Source organism: Zingiber officinale, chromosome 5B, assembly GCF_018446385.1.
Source record: "Zingiber officinale cultivar Zhangliang chromosome 5B, Zo_v1.1, whole genome shotgun sequence".
In the NCBI taxonomy this organism is placed as follows: Eukaryota; Viridiplantae; Streptophyta; class Magnoliopsida; order Zingiberales; family Zingiberaceae; genus Zingiber; species Zingiber officinale.
In genome coordinates this window covers 99,143,425-99,167,233 of record NC_055995.1, presented here as the reverse complement: position 1 = coordinate 99,167,233, position 23,809 = coordinate 99,143,425, and the positions used below count along the sequence as shown (strand labels likewise).

The 23,809-nt window shown below is 37.9% G+C and overlaps 1 non-coding gene across 1 annotated transcript; it reads right to left on the bottom strand.

Annotated features, from left to right (window-relative positions):
• Positions 1 to 15,022: 15,022 nt before the first annotated feature.
• On the bottom strand, positions 15,023 to 15,128 carry LOC121988073. Its single transcript, XR_006113835.1, has one exon. It is a non-coding gene; the product is annotated as a small nucleolar RNA R71 (small nucleolar RNA).
• Between the last annotated feature and the right edge of the window lie 8,681 nt (positions 15,129 to 23,809).

The window sequence follows — 23,809 nt, the reverse complement described above, 5'->3', positions numbered from 1 at the left end:
ATTCAATTCGTATCCTAAACAAAAACAGTAAGAGAAGTTAGCACAAAACAGGGTTGAGATGCCAAGTTATGAATCTATGAATTCCTGTCAATCCCTGTTTATAGCTTCCACTTCCAATTTCTTTTTATGCAGATGACATTTATTGTTTAAACATCTACAGAAATAGAAATTACTACTGTATTTTGATACTCCATTTGATACTCAACAATTCCCAACTTCCTTATTTCTGCACCCACAGATTTCTACATTTCCAATCCAATTCAGCAAGGATTCAATGGAGTTTGGCTGCCAAAAGATTTGTAGTTTAAGAATTCAGATTCATTTCATAGAACTCATGCTTTTCAGACTTCAGAAATTCTGAATTCTGCTTCTCTGATTTCACTTTCTTTTCTGTGTTTTTTTTTACATTCTATTCATCCTAAAGATTACCAACATCTTATCATTCCAAAATATCTTAATAACATATGTCATGAGCACTTAAATGTTCCGAAAAATTCCCTGAAATCATTACTCACAGCAGCAACAAATATCAGTGATGTTTCAGTTTCAGCATTTCAGAAATCTGGACAAAGTAATTGAAATCAGCAGCTACTGCGTTATGATTAAAGTATCAGATTAAAGAACTGAAATCAGTAACACTTTTCTTTTCCTTCTACTGTTCTAAATTTTCTATATAAGAACTAAAATCAGAACAAAAATCAGACTGAAAACAGAACTAGGCTGATTCTGAATTTTGTTCTCTTGCACCATGGACTAGTTACACAAAATATAGCTCTTTCATTAGCAGCAAAAGTAGGGAACTAATACTAGCTTATAAATTCAGCAACAAAATTCAGTTCATACTCGAAAGCTTTACAAGTTGATACTTCAGTTCAATTGAATTCTCAAGGCTACAGAAATTCGACAAAGCAATCATATTCAAAGAAGTAGTACAGAATTCTAATATTTCATAGTTTTAGAAATCCCTGAAAGCACTGCTGTCAACAACATTTGTACAACTCTGAATTTGTTTTCTGAATTCAGATTCAATAATTGAACATGCTCATAATCAGATTCAAGTTATTCTCTGTAGAATTCACACAATTGCAGTAACAAATATTCAAGACTTTAGTTGGCAGCATAAAGGAAATGGGCTATCTAATCCATGTATCTAATATGACAGTACAAACAGGGCCAACAAAGAGAATCCAAAGATTTCAGTAAATTGAAACATTCCTTGGCACACAAAAGTGTATTTTCAGACTCTGTAACTTCTAATATAAGAAGAGAATACCAATTGACATTAAGAGATCAAGTGCTTTTCTTGGTATTTTACTATTCAGAAACTTGCATCTTTGAAATAATAACAATGAAGAACATCAATTTGATTTAGCTGCATGATTAGATATCAATCTCAAAGAACTTCTGCACTCTAGAATTTAGCAACCCATTTCAGAATTCCAGAAATTAGCTAGGTCCTGAAATCTTTAGCTTTACGCCAATAGTTTTAGCATTAGGATTTAAGGGCAACTTAGCTCAATTCGTGAAGAATTCAATTTGGAAGAAAGTATCATTTGACACTGAATTAACTGACATTCCAATTCAAAGTGCTAATGATCATAAACAACATTAAGAATTTGCCCAATTCTACACTAGCCTAACAAGTTTTGTTGACCCAATTCTCTCTTTTCTTTCCTTTGTCTTTTTTTTTCCTGCACAATTTGCCCAACCACTCCTTCCTTTGAAAATAACAATTTGATTTGATATTTGACTAGATGAAATCTCAACAACCTTTTGACTTTTGGAAATCTAGAATTTACTTCAAGAAGTTCAAAATGGGTTCTGATTTCTGTAATATGCTGCTACAGATTTCGGTTAAAGAAATTGTGAGTCAATGAAAGCCTTTTAGTACTGCAATGTCCCAGTTCTATATTAGTGAAGAACCAATTCAAATTCATGCTAACCAGCAGCAACAATTCAAAGTTACACTTCTCAATTCTGCTTCAATTTAGATTCTAGTAAATCTGGATTTCTAGTTCATGGAAGACCTGGAAAAGAAATAACACCATTTGTCACTGAAAATACAAGAGTTTTACTCGAGTTTCTCAATGATTTGAGAACTGTTTCAAAGAGTTTGGTACAAAATTGATGTTCGGTTTCTGAAAAAATTCAAAAATTGTGGACTCAGTTTTCAGCTTCAGAAATTCACTTTTAGCAGAATATTTTCCAGATTAAGTATCAACACTTTCATTTCTTGCAGCCTCGTCCATATCTGAAATTAGATTTCATAGGTTATTGTCTCACAAAATTACAGATAGTGCACAAACTCCAGAAATCTAATTTCAGCAACAGATTTCATATATCAGCTTCTATAGATTTAGTCTCAGCATTCAGATTCTTGGGTTTGATCAATTTTATAACACTAGTAACCTTATAAGGGGAGTACAACAAATAGCAAATAAAGCCCAAAAGATTCTCTTAGACTTGATTTCTGATTAAAAATCTACGAACAGCTTGATACACTTCAGTTCCTTCAAGTTGTTATCTATAATGTATTTTCCCTCATTCCAGTTCTGAACAATGAATGGTTCAAGGTATTGTCAAGTATGCTTCATTGGAAAAGAGATATTATGATCCATCACAGATATTAGACTCCATAGGAAATCAAACTAGCTCCTCATTCCAATTTGAATTTGATACAAACTCCCACTTGGTACTTAAATTCCTGTCTCTGAAATTTCTAGCATTTAACTGATTTCACTTCCTTATATAACTCATTGTACATCTTTCCTAAAGAGCCTTGCACACCATTGAAACCAAGAATACATTAAAACTCACCACTTGAAGAGCTGATGGATTCTTAACATAGCATATCACAATTCTAGAATCCAAATTTTGTTGCTAAATTTGTTTCCCTTTCTGTTTCTGCAACTAACATCTCCTTTTGATTTCTATCTGTTGATATTCAGAGCCAAAATGTGGATTTGGCAACAAAGAAAGAGTGCTCCACAGATTGGAATTGGCACACACAATTTGCAAATCCAATTCACAACTCAACTCTTGACTCCTCTTAAGTTTTTGTTTTGCATTGCTGCACTTTTTTTCCTTTCTGCAAATTCTGCACAAAAATTCCAGGAATTCAAATCATACAACAGATTAGCATCCTTGCTCCTTATATCACTATTCTTTTTAATGTAGTTATTCACTTCATTATTGCCTCCCAACATCCTCACACATTCACTAAAATGTGCCCATTAATTTAGCAACCAACGAACCTTGTTTAGCCCCAAAGATTCAATAGACCACTGCCTTGCTACTCGACAGAATCGTAGAGAATTTAAACATCCCTGGCAGTAAAAACATTTTGCTATTTTTTTTTATATTTGAATGAATGAAAAACTAACCCACCAGCTCACGATAGTTTAAGCATTTAATTATGTTCCGAAAATTTCAATTAATCATATAATTGAAGAACTCCTGTCACTACCATATCATGCTCAAAAAGCAAAGATCAATCTTCATGAAACCATTAAAAATCTTCAAGACCTCTGATTTTATCCAAATCCTTCCCCCATACTTGAAATTTATCCATCTCAAACAATCCACTCATCAAGATAATCAACCAAAACTCTCAATAAAAGAATGACAAGCAAAGATTATCAAGAATTAAAATGCTAGATGAGAATGTATAATCATTAGGAAAGAAATTGGAAATTATGAGGGAACAAAATTAGCAAAATCCTCAATTTTCATGCATACATATGCTATTATGATTTTGAAAAGAAACTAAGCAAGTTCTAGATTTTCAATTGCTATGAGTGCATGTCACACAAAGATATAATAGTGTTTAAGCTTAAAGTGGTCCTCTCTAGGTAATATTCATGCAATCAAGCTCAATTGATCAAAATGGAATCCACCACCATATAAATCAATATCATGTAAGTAGAGCATTCAATCATGTCCAATGACCTAAAATTGATGATCAAATTTAAGAAACTTTTACCATCTTAAAAATATTACTTAGAAAATTCCCATAAAGACTTTTATTCGAAATGACATGCTATATACTAAACAAAATGCAAAGTATAGAAATAAAATACAAATGTAAAATATGAAACTAAGAAACATATAAAGAATTTATTAAACACAAAGTATGAATTAAAGTGCAAAAGAAAACGAAATTGGAACCAACTCCCCTAAATTCTCAGTGGTTGAAGAAGATCTAAAAGAAGTATCCATGTCGGTAGTGGAGTACTCATGGTTATACTCAAATTCTTTTTATTCATCATTTTTCCATTGCAAATTCTTTCTGGAGGTCTGAGGCGGTTCAGTTTAAGCATCCACTCTGGAAGCTTATGTTTTCTTACAACATCAATCAAAGAAAACACCTCCCACATACATGTAGGATAAAAAGAAAATAGGAGAATATTAGTATTGGTAGAAAATAATGAATCACATCTAATAAATGGTACCTCTATTAAATTTTCCGAAAAATCATAAAAAATTCTCACCTTGTCATGTTGAAAGGTACCTAGAGTGGTGTTTGCTACCTCCTTTCCACCAAGTAAATGCTCAAGTTCTGGTTTTGGAAAATGTACAACCAAAGGTAGTGATTCTTGGGTACTTGGCTCCCTAGCACAAGTCCCTACACTCTCTTCATCATCATCATCATCATCATCATCAAATCCAGGTGATTCTTGAGGTAATGATTCCAATAAGCATTCTCCTACACTTAAATTATCTTCATCATAAATACCTGCATCATTTCCAACATCTAAAGCAACAACATTAGTAGAATCAGAAATTTGAACAACTACATCATCATCACAAATTAAACTAGAAAATTCTTGTGAAGAAATGGGAGTAGGGTCAGGCCTGATAAAATCTCTACTTTCCATCTCCCCACTAGATCTTTGTGTTTGTAACTGATTGAAGGATGATGTAATTTGGTCTAACTAACTCTGTATATTCTGTATCCTCGCAAATTATTGCTCTTGATTCTCACATTTGTTGCATAATTTCGTTGAATTTCCATGTTGACTCTGTAAATTGTACTTGTGCATCCTCATACTTGATATGTGAAAAATCCACCCTATTAGAATTATAGGTATCAGGAAATGACTCATACCTATTTTGCTGCTGCACAGGTGTTGGGGTTGCAAGGTTGCAAACATAGTCCCATATTGGAAACACATGGAAAAGATCATGGGTTTATAAGAGAAAAGATATTTCCATTGGTATGAGGCCTTTTGGGGAGAACCCAAGAGCAAAACCATGAGGGCTTAGGCCCAAAGTGGACAATATCATGCTATTGTGGAGATATCTAAATTCTTTTTGATCCTACAATTGGTATCAGAGCCCGGACTGCCAGAAGGTTTAACCGCCGACTGTGCACAAGAGCTATGGTCTGATTGAGCCATGTAGGTACAATATTGACCTCGAAAAAAGAAAGTGGGTGTTCCTATATTCGGATCAAGAGGACCAGACACCAAGCAGGAAGTCCTAGTTGCGACTAGGCAAGGAAGTCCTAGTAGGTCGGGTGGACCGAGGGGCAGGAAGACCTGGTGGGTCGAGGATCGGACGTGGGAAGCCTATGGTCCTTTGTTTGAGGGGGGATTGTTGGGGTTGCAAGGTTGCAAACATAGTCCCATATTGGAAACACATGGAAAAGATCATGGGTTTATAAGAGAAAAGATATTTCCATTGGTATGAGGCCTTTTGGGGAGAACCCAAGAGCAAAACCATGAGGGCTTAAGCCCAAAGTGGATAATATCATGCTATTGTGGAGATATCTAAATTCTTTTCGATCCTACAACAGGTGGGTAGTACTGAGGCTGATAATAATAACTCTCACTCCTACCTCCAAAATGCTGATAATATGGATCCATGGTCAAATAGATTTCCTGTTCTTACACTGAAAACTAACAAATAAAATCAGAAGACTCAGGAACAAATAAAATCAAACACATGGATATATGAACATGAAAGCAATTGAAACAATAAAAATTTTAAAGTTTTCCAAAATAATGAACAATCCTAAAATTATCAAACACCGCAATCCCTGGCAATGACGCCAAAATTTGATAAGCCGAAAAATTGAGTGTCACGAATGGACTTATCAAATTAACAAGTTATATCCATGAACCCCTTGCATACACAATGATGTTGTAATAACGAGCCCAGGATCGATCTCTCGAGGAACTAACGGTAGGATGTAATCTAAGATTATATATTATTCCTATTTTTGGGGTTTTAATATATAAATGGGGAGGTTTAAGCTTTGAATCTAAATCTAGCAATTGAAAAGCAAGCAAATAAGAACTTATCTTATTCATAAATGAAATCTACCTAGGTACTAACAATCAACCCATAACGCATTATCACCCTACGTTGTGATTAAATCATTAACACACTTAAACTAATAATGAAATAACAAGATTCAAATAAAATCTAAGCTAAAGCATTGAATAAAATAGGGAATGAAATAACAAGTCACATTTAAATCTAACCTAAAATAGAATTTAAACCCTAGCTTTAAACTAGCCAACTTAACAATTAACCAAGCACAAATTAAACTTCAACAAGGCAAAGAAATGCTAAATTACTTGATAACAAAATAACAAATATAAACAAAATCTATTCTAGCTTCTAAAACAGTAGCAAAAGAAACTAAAATGGTAAACTGTTCCAATCTCACAACCAATCTACCAAACTTCACTTCTTGCCATCACGCAAGAATCCGGAGACAAGAACGCTCAACTCCGGTGAGCAGATGATTTACTCCCTGTGGGTTACACGGATTCTGACTTCCAGTCAGATAGAGACAATAGTAAGCCTACATCAGGATATGTGTTTACTTTAGGAGGTGGAGTGATAGCATGGAGGAGTGTTAAGCAGAAATGCATTTCAGACTCAACAATGGAAGCTGAGTATGAGGCAGCCTCTGAGGCAGCCAAAGAAGTTGTATGGCTCAGGAACTTTTTGATGGACAGATGTGATTCCTGGTTTGCCCAAGATTATCACAATTTATTGTGATAATAGCAGTGCAGTAACAAACTCGAAGGAACCAGGAGCCCATAAAGCGAGTAAACACATTGAGCGCAAGTACCACCTGATACGAGACATCGTAAAGCGAGGAGAAGTTGTTATCGCCAAGATTATATCAGCAAATAACCTGGCAGATCCTCTCACTAAGGCCCTTCTGGCGAAAGTTTTTGATCGACATGTTGAGGGGATGAGAATCATATGTATGGCAGCGTTTATGACAGCATAGTCTTTCAGTATAAGTGTGAGATTGTTAGAGTGTATACTAAAAGTCTAGCTTTTTTGTAAACAATTATTTTGAAATAAGAATCACATCGGTCAAATGTCTACATTTATGCTAAGTGTAGTTGTCCGTTTAATTTATATTGTAGATAACATGGTGTGAGGAGACACACAGAAGTTCATGTTATCAGTTCCTTATAATTTATAAATAGTTGCTCACAACCAAGATGGAATGGGGCAAACCATTGCAGTGGTTGTAGTATAATTAGGTATTAATTTATCTTGACTAATAAATTACACTAGTACATTATGAGTGTATTGAGCAGGACCATTTGAGGTAGTTTCTTTTATACTGACTCTTTAAAAAGAACAAGACCTCTGTTATTATGGAAGTGCATACTCTTAATCATGATATAATAACAAGCAAGTATACTTAATATTTATTTCTTTAATTTATCAAAGGGTATGATTTAGTTTGATAAATCAATAGGCCCGATAAGTTGGGAAATGATATTATTTAATTATAGAATGAAACTGTGTCCTAGTAATCTAGGTTGATAATGTCCCCTTGAGAAGTTCATAAGGATTGTCATGTAAATCTTATAGGTGGACTTAGTCTAACATGACAATAAGGTTGAGTGGTACTACTCTTGGAGCTAGATATTAATTAAGTGAGTTGTCAGTAACTCATTTAATTAGTGGGCATTCGATATCTTAAACACAGGGAGATTAACACACTCATAATAAAAAAGAGTCCATAATATAATTTGGGATTAGTGCGGTAGTTCAATAGTAGCTCTTTAGTGGTATGAGTTATTATTGATGAACTTGAGTTAGGTGTTCGGGGCGAACACGGGAAATTCAAGATCATCGGGAGACTAAAACCAATTCGTCATTTCGGTCCCTATTGTAGCCTCTTATATATAGTCCTATATCCACCCAAAGCCTAGCCTCTTAGCCCATGCTAGAGGCCGGCCCCTATCCTTGCTTGGAGCCCAAGCAAGAGGTCGGCCAAGCCAAGCTTGGAGCTCAAGCTAGGGCCGGCCAAGCCTTGTTTGGTGCCCAAGCAAGTGGTCAGCCAAGTAAGGAAAGGAAAGGGAATTTTATTAAAAATAAAATTTTGATAAAATCTTTCCTTTTATGTTTTTATCCACATGGTTTTAAAAGAGAGATTTTAATTTTAAAATCTTTCCTTTAATAGATTTTCTACAAAGGATTAAAAGAGAGATTATATATCTTTCCTTATTTGTAGATATCTATAATGTTAAAAGAAAGATTTTAATTCTTAAGAAAACTTTTCTTTTGTAACCATGTTATAAAAGGAGTTTTATTTTTAATCTTATCTTTTATAGATATCCATAAAAGAATTTAAAAGAGAGAGATTTTAATTTATAAAACATTCCTTTTATAGCTAACCACAAAAGGGATATTTTAAAAGAGAAATTTTAATTTTTGTTTAAAATCTTTCCTTGTTTGTTTTGTAAGAGGTGGTCGGTCATGTCATGAATATAAAAGGAAGTTTTATTTTTTGTTATAAAACTTTCCTTTTTTGGATTCACCAAGGATTATAAAAGAGAGGTAAAGGGTGCCTTCATGGAACATAACTTTTATTCTATTGTTCCTCTCTCTTTTCCTTTGGTGGCCGGCCCTCTTCCTTTCTTTCTTATCCTTTTGTTTTCCACATTGTGGCCAACGGCATCAAGTCTACTAGGAGCTTTGGTGGCCGGTTACTAGGAGGAGAAGAAGAAGAGAAAGGAGGCCCTCTTGTCTAGATCCCTTTGGTGGTCGGAGCTTGGAGGAAGAGAAGAAGGCTTTGGTGGATTTCTTCTTGGTAGATCGTCACCCACACGACGTCCAGAAAAGGAGAGGAGTACAATAGAAGATCAAGAGGTTTTTGTTAACAAAGAAAGGTATAACTAATTGTCTTATTCCACATCATACTAGTTTTCTTTGTACGGATTTTGAATTACCAAACACAAGAGGCTAACGATTCTAGGCAATCGATTTTATGTTTCGATTTTATGTTTCTTTTATTTTTTCGATCTTGTGATTCGATTGTTCTTGGTGGTTAAACCTAGGGTTATTGTATGGAGATTAAATATTGAATTTCGTTGAGAGACTTTGTCTAGGAAGTAGTGGATGATCCCATACCCAAGAAGGCCTAGTGCCTCACAATGTTTAACCTGGAAGCCGATCTTTGAAATAAATATTTAATCAACTTTGTAACATGGGTGGATTTGGATTAATAATGTTAAGCATCGTTTGTGATCCAAGTCTAAACCTCTAAGAATAGATAAGTTGAATTTGGAATCAATAATGTTAAGTTCTGTTTGCGATTCCAAATTTAATTTCTAAAGAACACAATAGGTTATTAGGAAAGGTTCAGGATTTGTACAAAATTTTTGTACAAGAGAACCAGTATGATATTCCGAGTAGCAATCAACACTATCAAGATGCCAAGTCTAGCCGGTTTAAGGCTATGAGGAAGAACTACATCCGCTCGAACTCTTTCAACGAGAAGGTAGCTGATCGAGCTCTTCGCTTGTTTGATCTTGCAATTGAAGGGACGTTCAGCCAACTCTAGGCAGGCGACTACATCTCTGCTGCTTTATCAAGCAAAGTCATCAGTCGGGACGAGCTAATCAAATCGCTGCCCGATGATGCCCTAGATTATCTAGAGTGAGCCTCCCTCGAGTGAGTGTTTATAACCCTCTTGCACGATATTTGTAATCTTTTTAAGTATTAACGAAGTTCGTCTATTCGACGTCCTTTTTCTTCTACTAGTATTTGTTTTTTGAACTCATCTTTCAAACATTGCATAAACTTGTGGCCTCGTGCCTCCTCCGATCGGCAGGGACTACTCTATCTAGCCGATCGAGCCGTTTCATTTTCTGAGTTGCTCATTATGATTCTGTGACCTTCCGATTAGTGACGCAAGTATTCTTAAGAATAACCCCGAACGGTCGATGTGTTTCCTAGTCGACCATTCGTTATTCTTGAGTTATGAGATCGTAGCCTGACCGCTCATCGAGCCAAGGGTTTAAGGTCATCGCTCGACCACTGATGTAGACCAAGGTTTAAGGTCGTCACTTAACCGTTGATGTAGACTAGTTCACTCTGAGTTTAAGGTCGTCGCTCGACCACTGATGTAGACTAGGCAAAGACTTGGGTTTAAGGTTGTTGCTTGATCGTTGGTGAAGACTAGGTGAAGACTGGGGTTTAAGGTCATCGCTCAACCATTGGCGAAGACTAGACGAAGACTTGGGTTTAAGGTCGCCGCTCGATCATTGATGACAACAAGGGTTTAAGGTCGCCACTCGACCGTTCATGTAGATTAGGTGAAGACTTGGGTTTAAGGTCACCGCTCGACCGTTGATGAAGACTAGGCAAAGACTGGGGTTTAAGGTCACCGCTCGACCGTTGACGAAAACTAGGCGAAGACTTGGGTTTAAGGTCGTCACTCGACCATTGATGACGACAAGGGTTTAAGGTGTTGGGATGTATACTATAAGCTTAGATTTTGTATGAACATTTGTTTTGAAATATTTAGAAATGAGAATTACTTTGGTCAAATGTTTGCATTTTATATTTATATATATGTCAATCAGTTGTCCATTTAATTTATATTGTAGATAACATGGTGTGTGGTGCCACACAGAAGATCATGTTATCGGTTCCTTATAAATTATAAATAGTAGCTCACAACCAAGATGGATTGGGATAAATCATTAGAACGGTTGTAGTGTAATTTAGTATTAGCCTATTTTGACTATAAAATTACACTAGTACACTATGTGTATATTGAGCAGGACCATTTGAGGTTGTTCGATTTGTACTGAATACTAAAAGAACATAACCTCTGTTATTATGGATGTGCGTTCTCTTAATCCCTATATAATAATAAGTACGTATACTTAGTATTTATTTCTTTAACTTATCAATGGGTGAGATTTATTTGTTAAATCAATAGGCATGATGAGTTGGGAAATAGTATTGTTTATATGGTGTGTTATTGATTATAGAAGGAATCTGTGTCCTAATTATTTAGGCTGATGATGTCCCCTTGAGGAGCTCATAAGAATTATCATGTAAACCCTGCAGGTAGACTTAGTCTGGCATGATAATAAAGTTGAGTGGTACTACTCTTGGAATCAGATGTTAATTAATTGAGTTGTCAGTAACTCATTTAATTAACGGGCATACGATATCTTAAACACAGGGGATTAACACACTCATGATAAGAAGGAGCCTATATTGTAATATGGGATTGGTGCGGTAGTTTATGTGCGTAGATTGTATACTCTTGTTTAGTATATTTTGACGCACATTCACATACTTTGTACATGTTTTATTTATGCATTTTCGTACTTCCAGCTTTGGTTTTAGTATATTTACTCTTTTTGTTCGGAGATCTGCTTTTGTGCATTTTCTGTACACAGGAGTCGTATTTAGTGAAGGATTTATGATCATGGCCAGATCTGCAAGCAAACCAAAGGAGGAAGGCACCATCCTTGTGTGCCACACGACCCTGCCATGGGGGGTTGCCCAGGCCATGTGAGGATCACCACCCGTGTGGCTGCAATAGGAAAGGGAGTGGCCATGGCCGTGAGTGAATAAGGGATATAAAAAATAGTCGTCGTGAGTGGAATCTAGCAAGTCACCCCTTTGAGACCGAGTTAGGTTACTGGGGAAATGACTGCTTAGCTTCTCTTGAGATTAAGCACGCCTTTGAGACCTTGAGTTGATTGAGAAATATGAACCAACCGTGTGGCATGTAAGTGTCTATCACCGGTTACGTGCCTATCACCGGAAACATTAGGAACTCAAATTTGATGATGACTTGACTAGGACGAAGATTGAAACTTGAAAGGTTTTGAGTTACTTATTGCTTTGTGCACAAGATAGTTGTGCTTGAGCCATTCTTGACTTGTTTCCATGATCATGCTTGTTAATGAAACTTTTTGATAGAGTTAGAAAAATGCATTAGGGATATGAGTGTGTTGTAGAACATATGAATTTAGATTGCAGTATTTTGCTTGAGGACAAGCAAAGGTTTAAGTCTGGGGGTGTGATGTGTGTAGATTGTATACTCTTGTTTAGCATGTTTTGACACACATTCACATACTTTGCACATGCTTTATCTATGCATTTTCGTACTTCTAGCTTTGCTTTTAGCATATTTACTCTTTTTGTTTGGAGATCTGCTTTTGTGCATTTTCTGTACATAGGAGTCATATTTGGTGAAGGATTTATGATCGTGGCCAGATCTATAAGCAAACCAAAGGAGGAAGGCACCATCCTTGTGTGCCACACGGCCCTGCCATTGGGGGGGGGGGGTTGCCCAGGCCATGTGAGGATCACCACCCGTGTGGATGCAGCAGGAAAGGGAGTGGCCATGCCCGTGTGAGCTTCACACGGCCGTGCCAAGTTTTGAAACCAATAGAGCCAAGTCGTGTACACCACACGGCCCTGCAAGCCCTCCAGAGCTGAAGCAATGCACGGTCGTGTAGATCTATACGGTCGTGCAACATTTCCAGAGGCCAAGAACGCCCTGGCCGTGTGCACCACACTGCCGTGCAGGAGCTCCAGAGCCGGAGGTAGTGTAGGTCGTGTAGATCTACACGGCCGTGCAAGGGGAGCAATGGCAGAGCAAGCCATGGCCGTGTCTCACAAATAGCTGTGTGAGACAGGCAGAGAAGGGAGTAGCACAGGTCGTGTGAGCTTCACACAACCGTGTCTCGGGGTAGTGTGGCGCCCAAATCCCCCTTCTATATAAGGTCTTCTTCAAGATTTGAAGGGGGATCTTCTCCTTTTTGGGGGGAAAGAAGTTTTGGGGCGTTCCTCCACCTTCTTGGAGGGATTTTCCGTCGATCTAAGGGCAGATCTTCATCGTTTCGACTCCAGAAGCAATGATTGGATCCGAAGACCGTTCTTCATTGTAAATAAGCCTTTCTTCCCTTTCTTTCTTAGATTTGGGGATCAAGATGCTTGTAATCTTCTTGTTTTCGGATTTCTTTCCTTGTTCTATGGATTAGATCTCTATGTTCTAGAATGGAGGGAGTATTTGTAAAGAAAATTTGATGTAAAACTCTTGTGGATTTGGGAATTCCCTATTTCTATAATTTTATCCTGTTTGTATCTCTTTGATCTTATGTGGTTTGTTATGATTTGGACCTAATTCCCATACTTGATTGAATGTTTGAATATCTTGTGGATCTTGTAGAGATTGTTTCTCATTCGATTTTCCGAGGGACGTTCGTGACAGGAACAAGCCCGTGTAAGAACGTTTGAGGGAGTGATCTTGAGGGTGAAATAGGATTATTCAAGGTGGTAGGATAGATTGTGTGCATTAATCTTTTGTATCTCGATGAGGTTGAGAAGCAATGAGTTCCTATGTTGATTATCCGAGGGACGCACGTGACAAGCAAGCCCGTGTAAGGACATCATAGGATTCATACCTAATTGATTACATTTAGATATAAATTGCAGTCCTATGCCGATTGTCTATTGCAAGAGGGAACCGACAACTTTCTACAAATGATGGGCAATTGAGGAATAAGATTTGGTAGATCATTTACATTGAATAACCTTACAAAGAAACCAAAACTCCTAGAACATACCTTTATCATAGCCCTTATTCTTGTTTCTTATTCTTTAGTTTCTATGTTTTACTTTGCATAGTTGTACTTTGCTTTTGTTAATCCATTGATTAGTTATTTAGCTAACTCGTGTTGAAACATCTTTAGTGATTATTCCAGTTCCTGTGGATACGATATCTTTTATTATTACTTACGACATTTCCGTACACTTACGGAACGTCAACAAGTTTTTAGCGCCATTGTCGAGGACTGCGTTATAACATTAGAAATTATCAATTAAGTTAGACTAAATATAACTTTGTTTTTCTTTTCATTAGCATAACTATAACTAATCTTTAGAATTCTGTTTTCATAATTTTTGCATATCTTTCTACTTCTTGACTATTTATTTTGTTGCAATTCTAATTCTAATTCTAACTTTGCATTCTTGATTTCTAGCATTCTAATCTAGTTTTTCTCTTTTTTTTTTTATCTAACTTTTCTCTTTCTTTCTTCTTTTCTTTTGAACAAACATATCTTGCAATATTGTTCGTGTGTATGAGAAGATCAAACTTTGTAAAGGCATCAGAAATAACAAGAACTTATAAACACATTAGTTGATTAGCATATGAATTATTCTAGACATTTTTCTTTTTCCTTTTGTCTTTTCTTTCTTGTTTTCATTATACACTTTCTTTCTTGCAATTTAAATTTTGCATTTTCTTTCTTGCTTTTCATATTGCATTTTATTTCTTGTCTTTGATTCTTCAATTTTTTTTCCTTTCTTCTAATAATTTTTTTTTCTTGAATATCCATGAGCACTAACATGTCAAGCAGGCCCATGAGAAATTTTTCTACACCCTTTTCTGCAAGATTTTTATCTCCCATTGTGCAACCTCAAATTAAAGCAGAAAGTTTTCAACTAGACCTAGAGTTAATTTTCATGATACAAGATCACAAATTTGGAGGAGAAGTATCAGAAAGTCCTTATCTACATCATGAAACATTTTCAGAGATTTGTGATATGGTGAAATGTGACGGAGTGTCAGCAGATGCAGTTCGATTGATTGCATTTCCTTTCAGTATCAAGGATAAAGCAAGGACTTGGTTATATTCTCTCCATCCTCAAAGTATCACAAGTTGGGAGAAATTGAAGAAGCAATTTCTAAATCATTTTTTCCCTCCAAGCAGAATAGTGTATATGAGGAATTGCATAACAAATTTTGCTCAGGCATATGGAGAATCATTATTTGAAACATGGGATAGATTCAAGAGTCTTCAAAGACAGTGCCCTCATCATGGTTTAGAAAAATGGCTGGCCCTGCATATATTCTATAAGGGAATTTCTTTCTCAGATAAGTGTTTGTTAGATTCATCAGCTGGAGGTTCTTTTATGGATAAGAGTGTAGATGAAGCATATATGTTAATTGATCAAGTGACATTGAACCTCCATGAATGGTCGAACAAAAGTTGGATGGAACCTCCCTAAAAAATTTAAGAAGTGCAAGTCATAAATGTAAGAGAGCCTATCAAACAAAATGTAGCTCAACCATCCAAGAAAGTTGAAGTTCACAAGTCACAGAATGAGGAGTTCAAATATTTGGGGGAAAAGATTAATAACATAGTTTCAAAATGGTTCAAAGAAGACCTTCCTCCTTCACAGAAAAGATCTAGTATAAATGATAATGATCTTAAGTTGAGAAGTGGCAAGAATCATGAAGAACCTCTGAAAAAGGACATGTTTAGAATTGAAGAGAAGAATAATAGAAGATCACATGAACTCAGTTCCATTATTCTAGGAGGTTCCCAAATGCCACAAGTACCTTTCCCTCAACGATTGATCATACCAACACTAGATAAGCAAGTTGAACCTCCTCCACAAGCTAAAAGAGAATATGGGAAATTAGAAGTACCTTTCCCAAGACCTTCACTAAGGGTTCCTTTTCCACAAAGGTTAGTGAAGGTCAATGAGAACAATGACTTTAAAAAATTCTGTGACACTGGTAAGGTTGAGTGCAGATTTCATAGTGTGTATAAAGATGAAGATTCTTCAGATGAGGATTGTGATGATAATGCAGTGGATAACGAGTTTTTAGATCTACCTCCAGGTTTTATTAGAAGTTATAGTGAAATTGAATTTTTAGATGATGAATGTGATGTGGTAGATCAACTTAAAACTGCAAGTGAAGTTATTGATCCTCTTATAGTTGATTCTCCTATTGAGGATATTGATGTTGGTTTGTTTTTTGATGTTTGTGTTGATGATGTTAATATGGAACAATGTGTAGGGAGCTGTGTTGTGGAAGCAGCATCTCAAGAATCACCTCCTTTGTCCACACAATCCTTAGATGTTGTAAGAGTTGCAAGGATTAACCATGTTGTGGACCAATGTGTAGGGGCTCATGTAGATATGGTTGAGTCTCAAGAATCACCATCTTTGATATCACCAACACATGAGCCAGAGCCAGAACCATCATTTGATTCAGAGGAAGTCGCATCCACATGTTCAGAAATATCAGGTATCTCTCAGCAAAGCAAGGTAAGTACTTCTTGTGATCTTTTAAAAAATTTTATAGAGGTACCTATCATTGACTTTGTTGGATGTGATTCAGTTTTTATTTCTTATTCTACTTATCTTAATATGGTTATGGCTCTATCTTATCTAATATGTTTGTGGGAGATTTGTATTTTCTTTACATGTGCAGATTTCACTTGGGCTAATAATTGGAAGCTCATACTGAACCGTCTTCGACCACCTGAGAGAACTTCAAAGAAGACGAAGATGGAGAGAGCAATACTTCATTTTGTAATTCCTATATTGGAAGCTCCCTCCATAATAAGAGCCCTCGGTAGGAGGGTGTTGAAATATCTTACCCCTCCAAGAGCGAGATTTAGATGAATCTTATGAGGTGGTTGAGCTAATGACCTTAAACAAGCGCTTCTTAGGAGGCAACCCAAGTTCTTCATGTTAGTATTAGCCCTAGTACCAATTATGAGATGATTGTAAAGGGCTCATTTTGTATCATATATCATTATTAATAAAATACAAAATTGGTTATTATATTTATTGCAGTTCAGTGTCGATTGAATAAATATAATAATGTCCTTGGGTAGTAGGTTCTTATCTATAATATATCAATTGGTTGAATTGATAGTGAAATATTGTAGAGAACACTACTCTTAACTATTCCTAGTCGAGCATTAATATACAAGGACGATATTAATGCGTTGAGACTAGCATGTAGGTCAATGGATGACTTGATCTCACAAGTCATGGATATGAGATATCAGGTTGACACATGGGTATATATTAGAGAATATATACTGAATGACCCACCATGAGAGTGTTTCAAGGATCGTCGTATGAGTGTCATAAATATTCTCATGTGACTATTAGTATGAATAGTCCTTAGACCTGAAGTCACTACGGTTCCCTACATAAGGAGTTGTATACTTTGGTATCGTCAAACATCACCCGTAACAGGGTGGACTATAAAGTTAATCACTGGGTATGAAATAAATTATGCAGAGGGATGTGAGTGATGTAGATGGGATCTATCCCTTCCATATGACGGAAGCGATATCTGTGGTCCCCTTGATTAGTAGGACACAAGAAAGCATGGCTATGCGTAAATAAGTCAATATGAGATATTGAGCTTATTTGATAAGTGTGTCTACTTGTAGATCAAGAACACAAAGATTGATAAGAGGATGACACAGTCTATGCCTCATTGATCAATCTAGATATCAAGGATAGAGGGACCAAGTCATACATGATGATAGCCACGGACAGGTTAGGTCGGATCTCGACTTTCTCGTCACTTGGGTAGCAATGATGCCTTGCTAGATGCCACTCATTGTTTATGTATCGCAAATGTTGATTTGAGTACATTGCCAACGTTACGAGAGCCTATAGGGTCACACACAAAAAACAAGTTGATATGGAGATAGGTTCATGTGATGAATCATAGGATATGTCGTCTATGCCTCGCCATATGACGGAAGCGATATCTATGGGCCCCTTGATTAGTAGGACACAAGAAAGCATGGCTATGCGTAAATAAGTCAATATGAGATATTGAGCTTATTTGATAAGTGTGTCTACTTGGAGATCAAGAAACACAAAGATTGATAAGAGGATGACACGGTCTATGCCTCATTGATCAATCTAGATATCAAGGATAGAGGGACCAAGTCATACATGATGATAGCCACGGACAGGTTAGGTCGGATCTCGACTTTCTCGTCACTTGGCTAGCAATGATGCCTTGCTAGATGCCACTCATTGTTTATGTATCGCAAATGTTGATTTGAGTACATTGCCAACGTTACGAAAGTCTATAGGGTCACACATAAAAAATAAGTTGATATGGAGATAGGTTCATGTGATGAATCATTGGATTAAGTGTAATCTGAATTTGACTCATTGAGTTAGACTCAAAGGGATCCAATTATTGGATTGAGTTCAATTGCATAGGAATCAATGGGTTAGACTCATTGGGTGAACTTGAGTTCACAAAGGAAGTTGAATGGTCAAAATTCAACCATTGGATTGAATGGTTGATTTTGAGCCGTTGGATTAGAAGATGAAAGGGTAGAGACTCTTGGTATGCCATGGGATGGTTATATAAATCATTTTGGAAGTGATTTTCATTAGTGGTGAATGTGAAGAGACCCTTGGCATTCTCCTTCTTCCTCCTTCCCTATCTTGGCCGAACACACCATTGAGGTTGCTAGCACAACCTTGTGTGTTTTCCTTCTCCATCTTGCTTTGTTTGTGAGACAATCAAAGGCAAGGCTTGTTCATGTGGATACCGTAGAGGCGTGGGCGCTTAAACGTGCTGAGATCTGCATCTAAATAAGAAGAGGTTGCTGTCGGGATTACGAAGGGCACGCATCAAAGGTATAATCCTATCATATAGCTTAGTATAGATTATGAATAGAAAATGTTTCTTCCCTTCGCATGGATCTGCTGGATAAGAGGATCTAGTAATTTTTCTGTTGCGTTTCCGCGTCTTTGGTGCGCTAGATCCCAACACTTCAATCTTGTGTTCATTCATATTTTTAGTTTCTTTTTAGTTTCATTTCTTTCTTTATAATAAATTTGTATCCTCTACTTAATTTTTGTTGTCTATTTTCTTTTATGGGACTCAAAGATTAGGAGGAGTGCAACTACATTATGGAGAAGTTCATGACATGGACATTTGGCACTCATCATTTGGTAACTTCTCTTCCTTTTAATCTCCTCCACATTATTTTTAGTTTTCATTGGGACAATGAAAAGTTTAAGTCTGGGGTGATGCATTAGATGCATTTGGTTTAGTTTGCTCATTTCTTTGTTTTTGTTTTTGCTTATGCCTTGCATTTTGTTTTGATTCTTTATGGCATACATCTTGAGAACATCAAACTTCACTTATATGTTTTCTTATCTTCAAGTGAAAATGTTAGCACGTTCATTATCTAGATTCATAATGTTGCAAATGATGCTAGTAGTATGCTTAATGTATTTATTTTATCTATCTTGGGTAGCATGATATAAGCTAAGTATCATATGGAGATAGGTTTTAGTTTTGGCTTGACCTTAAGGATCTTACTTTCACTTCACTATACTTGAGCTTGGATTGTTGATATCATTGAAATAGTCATGATTCATCTTCTTTGTTTAGTACTTGGTTTCCATGGTGATTTCTCAAACTTTATTTTGGTTACTGGATGAGGCTCAAATCATGTAAGCTCATTTGGAAAAATCAAAATAACCCAACATTTGTGCCAAAAGTACATTTGTGAATAAGATTTGCACAATGCAAATACTTATGAAAAAAAAGTGTGAAAAAAAGAAAAAAAAAGTGAATAAGAGATATAAAAAATAGTTGTCGCGAGTGGAATCTAGCAAGTCACCCCTTTGAGACCGAGTTAGGTTACTGCGAAATGACTGCTTAGCTTCTCTTAAGATTGAGCACGCCTTTGAGACCTTGGGTTGATTGAGAAATATGAACCAAGTGTGTGGCATGTAAGTGTCTATCATCGATTACGTGCCTATCACCAGAAACATTAGGAACTCAAATTTGATGACGACTTGACTAGGACGAAGATTGAAGCTTGAAGGGTTTTGAGTTACTTATTGTACTGTGCACAAGATACTTATGCTTGAGCCATTCTTGACTTGTTTCCATGATCATGCTTGTTAATGAAACTTTTTGATAGAGTTAGGAAAATACATTAGGGATATGAGTGAGTTGTAGAACATATGAATTTAGATTGAGGATAAGCAAAAGTTTAAGTCTGGAGGTGTGATGTGCGTAGATTGTATACTCTTGTTTAGCATATTTTGACGCACATTCACATACTTTGCACATGCTTTATCTATGCATTTTCGTACTTCTAGCTTTGCTTTTAGCATATTTACTCTTTTTGTTCGGAGATCTGCTTTTGTGCATTTTCTGTACACAGGAGTCGTATTTGGTGAAGGATTTATGATCGTGCCTAGATTTGCAAGCAAACCAAAGGAGGAAGGCACCATTTTTGTGTGCCACACGACCCTGCCATGGGTGGTTGCCCAGGCCATGTGAGGATCACCACCCGTGTGGATGCAGCAGGAAAGGGAGTGGCCATGGCCGTGTGAGCTTCACACGGCTGTGCCAAGTTTTGAAGCCAACAGAGCCAGGTCGTGTACACCACACGACCCTGCAAGCCCTCCAGAGCTGAAGTAGTGCACGGCCGTATAGATCTACACGGCCATGCAACATTTTCAGAGGCCAAGAACGCCCTGGTCGTGTGCACCACAGGACCGTGCAGGAGCTCCAGAGCCGGAGATAGTGAAGGCCGTGTAGATCTACACGGTCGTGCAAGGGGAGCAGTGGCAGAGCAAGCCACGGCCGTGTCTCACACACGGCCGTGTGAGACAGGCAGAGAAGGGAGTAGCACAGGCCGTGTGAGCTTCACATGGCCGTGTCTCAGGGCCGTGTGGCGCCCAAACCCCCTTTCTATATAAGTCCTTCAAGATTTGAAGGGGGATCTTCTCCCTTTTGGGGGGAAAGAAGTTTTGGGGCGTTCCTCCACCTTCTTGGAGGGATTTTCCCGCGATCTAAGGGCGGATCTTCATCGTTTCGACTCTAGAAGTAAGGATTGGATCCGAAGACCGTTCTTCATTGTAGATAAGCCTTTCTTCCCTTTCTTTCTTGGATTTGGGGATCAAAATGCTTGTAATCTTCTTATTTTCATATTTCTTTCCTTGTTCTATGGATTAGATCTCTATGTTCTAGAATGGAGGGAGTATTTGTAATGAAGATTTGATGTAAAACTCTTGTGGATTTGTCAATTCCCTATTTCTATGATTTTGTCCTGTTTGTATCTCTTTGATCTTATGTGGTTTGCTATGATTTGGACCTAATTCCCATACTTGATTGAATATTTGAATATCTTGTGGATCTTGTAGATCTTGTAGAGATTGTTTCTCATTCTATTTTTCGAGGGGCGTTCGTGATAGGAATAAGCCCGTGTAAGGACGTTTGAGGGAGTGATCTTGAAGGTGAAATAGGGTTATTCAAGGAGGTAGGATAAATTGTGTGCATTAATCTTTTGTATCTCGATGAGGTTGAGAAGCAATGAGTTCCTATGTTGATTATCCCAGGGACGCATGTGATAGGCAAGCCCGTGTAAGGACATCATAGGATTCATACCTAATTGATCACATTTAGATATAAATTGCAGTCCTAGGCCGGTTGTCTATTGCAAGAGGGAACCGGCAACCTTTTACAAATGATGAGCAATTGAGGAATAAGATTTAGTAGATCATTTACATTGAATAACCTTACAAAGAAACCGAAACTCCTAGAACATACCTTTATCATAGCTCTTATTCTTGTTTCTTATTCTTTAGTTTCTATGTTTTATTTTGCATAGTTGTACTTTGCTTTTGTCAATCCATTGATTAGTTGTTTAGCTAACTCGTGTTGAAATATTTTTAGTGGTTATTCCAGTCCCTGTGGATATGATATCTTTTATTATTACTTACGACATTTTCGTACACTTGAAGAACGTCAACAGTAGTTCAATAATAACCCTTTAGTGGTATGGGTTATTATTGATGGATTTGAGTTGAGTGTTCGGGCCGAACACAGGAAGCCCAAACCCATCAGGAGGCATAAACCAATTCCTCCTCTAGGTCCCTGTTGTAGCCTCTATATAAAGTCTCGCATCCAACCATCCATGGTTTTGTTTTTAGTTTTCGGCGCCACTTCCTTGATAGGGTCGGCGGATTCCCTTCCTTGCTAGGGTCGGTGGCTTCTCTTCCTTGCTAGGGTCGGCGACTTCTCTTCCTTGATAGGGCCGGCGATTTCCTTTTGCATGCTAGGGGCCGGCGCCTCTTACTTAGATCCCTTGGTGGCCAGCGGTTTGGAGAAGAGGAAGAAGAGGAGGAGGCGCCCCATCCTAGAGCCTCTCTTGGTGGCCGGCGATTTTGAGAAACGAAGGGAAGGGTGTTTGTTGTCTTGGTAGATCGTCGTCCACATGACGTCCAAGAAGAGGAGAAGAATACAGCAGAAGATCAAGAGGTCTTTAGCTACAAAGGAAAAAGTACAACTAGTTCTTTGATTCCGCTGCATAATTAGTTTAATTTTCTTTGTATCGATTTTGAATACCAACACAAGAGGTCAGCGATCTTGTACTTCGATCAAGGTGTGCTTTGATCCATCAAGAACTTGCTTGATTGATCAAACACATGTCTGATCGAATATGCGGGTTGCTAGGAAAAGTTCTGTACTAGTACAATTTTTGTACAAGGAAATTGAAACAAAACAGAATTCTAGAGCCTTTATAAGGTTGTCACTCGACCATTGATGAAGACTAGGCGAAGACTTGGGTTTAAGGTCAGTGCTCGACTGTTGATGACGACAAGGGTTTAAGGTCACCGCTAGATTGTTGATGACGACAAGGGTTTAAGGTTGATGCTCGACCATTGAGGGAGACTAGGGTTTAAGGTTGTCACTCGACCATTGGTGAAGACGAGGGTTTAAGGTCGCCGCTCGACCGTTGACGTAGACCCGGGTTTAAGGTCGTCGCTCAACCGTTGACGTAGATCAGGGTTTAAGGTCGCCGCTTGACCATTGACGTAGACCAGGGTTTAAGGTCACCACTCGACCATTGACGTAGACCAGGGTTTAAGGTCTCTGCTCGACCGTTGGTGAAGACTAGGGGTTAAGGTCGCCGCTCGACCGTTGACGAAGACTTATCTCAAGAGGCAATCTTTGCTTTTATTCATATTTTGTCCTGCGTTCGGGAAACATACAAAAATACATGGTATTCACTCACGCACCTCTCATCCAGCCCTGTAGGGCTGGAGATGATTCACGCTGCATGGCCTCTCGAGTTGTCGTCCCCCCTCATCCTCCAAATAGTAGGCGCCCGAACAAAGCTTTTGCATGATCTTGAAAGGTCCCGCCCACGGGGCTTCGAGCTTGGTGATGTCACCGACCAACTTCACTTTCTTCCATACAAGATTGCCGACCTAGAAGGACCTCGGGATCACCTCCGGTTGTAGTTCTGCTTCATCCGTTGTTGGTATGCCGTTAGCCGACAGTTGCTTTCGCCCGCGTTTCGTCCACCAAGTCAAGCTCCAAGAGCCTCCGTTTGGAGTTTCCTTCATTATAGTACTGCACCCAATCGGATTCTACTTCGACCTCCACGGGCACGACTGCTTCACCGCCGTACACTAAGTGGAAGGGGGTAATGTCGGTCCCCTCCTTCGGGGTCGTGCGAAGGGCCCACAGCACACTGGGGAGCTCATCGACCCAGCTGCCTCCGACGTGGTCAAGCCGAGCACGTAGAACTCTGAGGATCTCCCGATTGGCCATTTCGGCTTGTCCGTTGCTATGGGGGTAGGCCACAGAGGTGAAGGCCAGTTGGATGTTATAGCCCTCACACCACTCTCTGAGCTTCTGACCGGCGAACTGTCTTCCATTATCAGATACAAGTCAGCGTGGGATGTC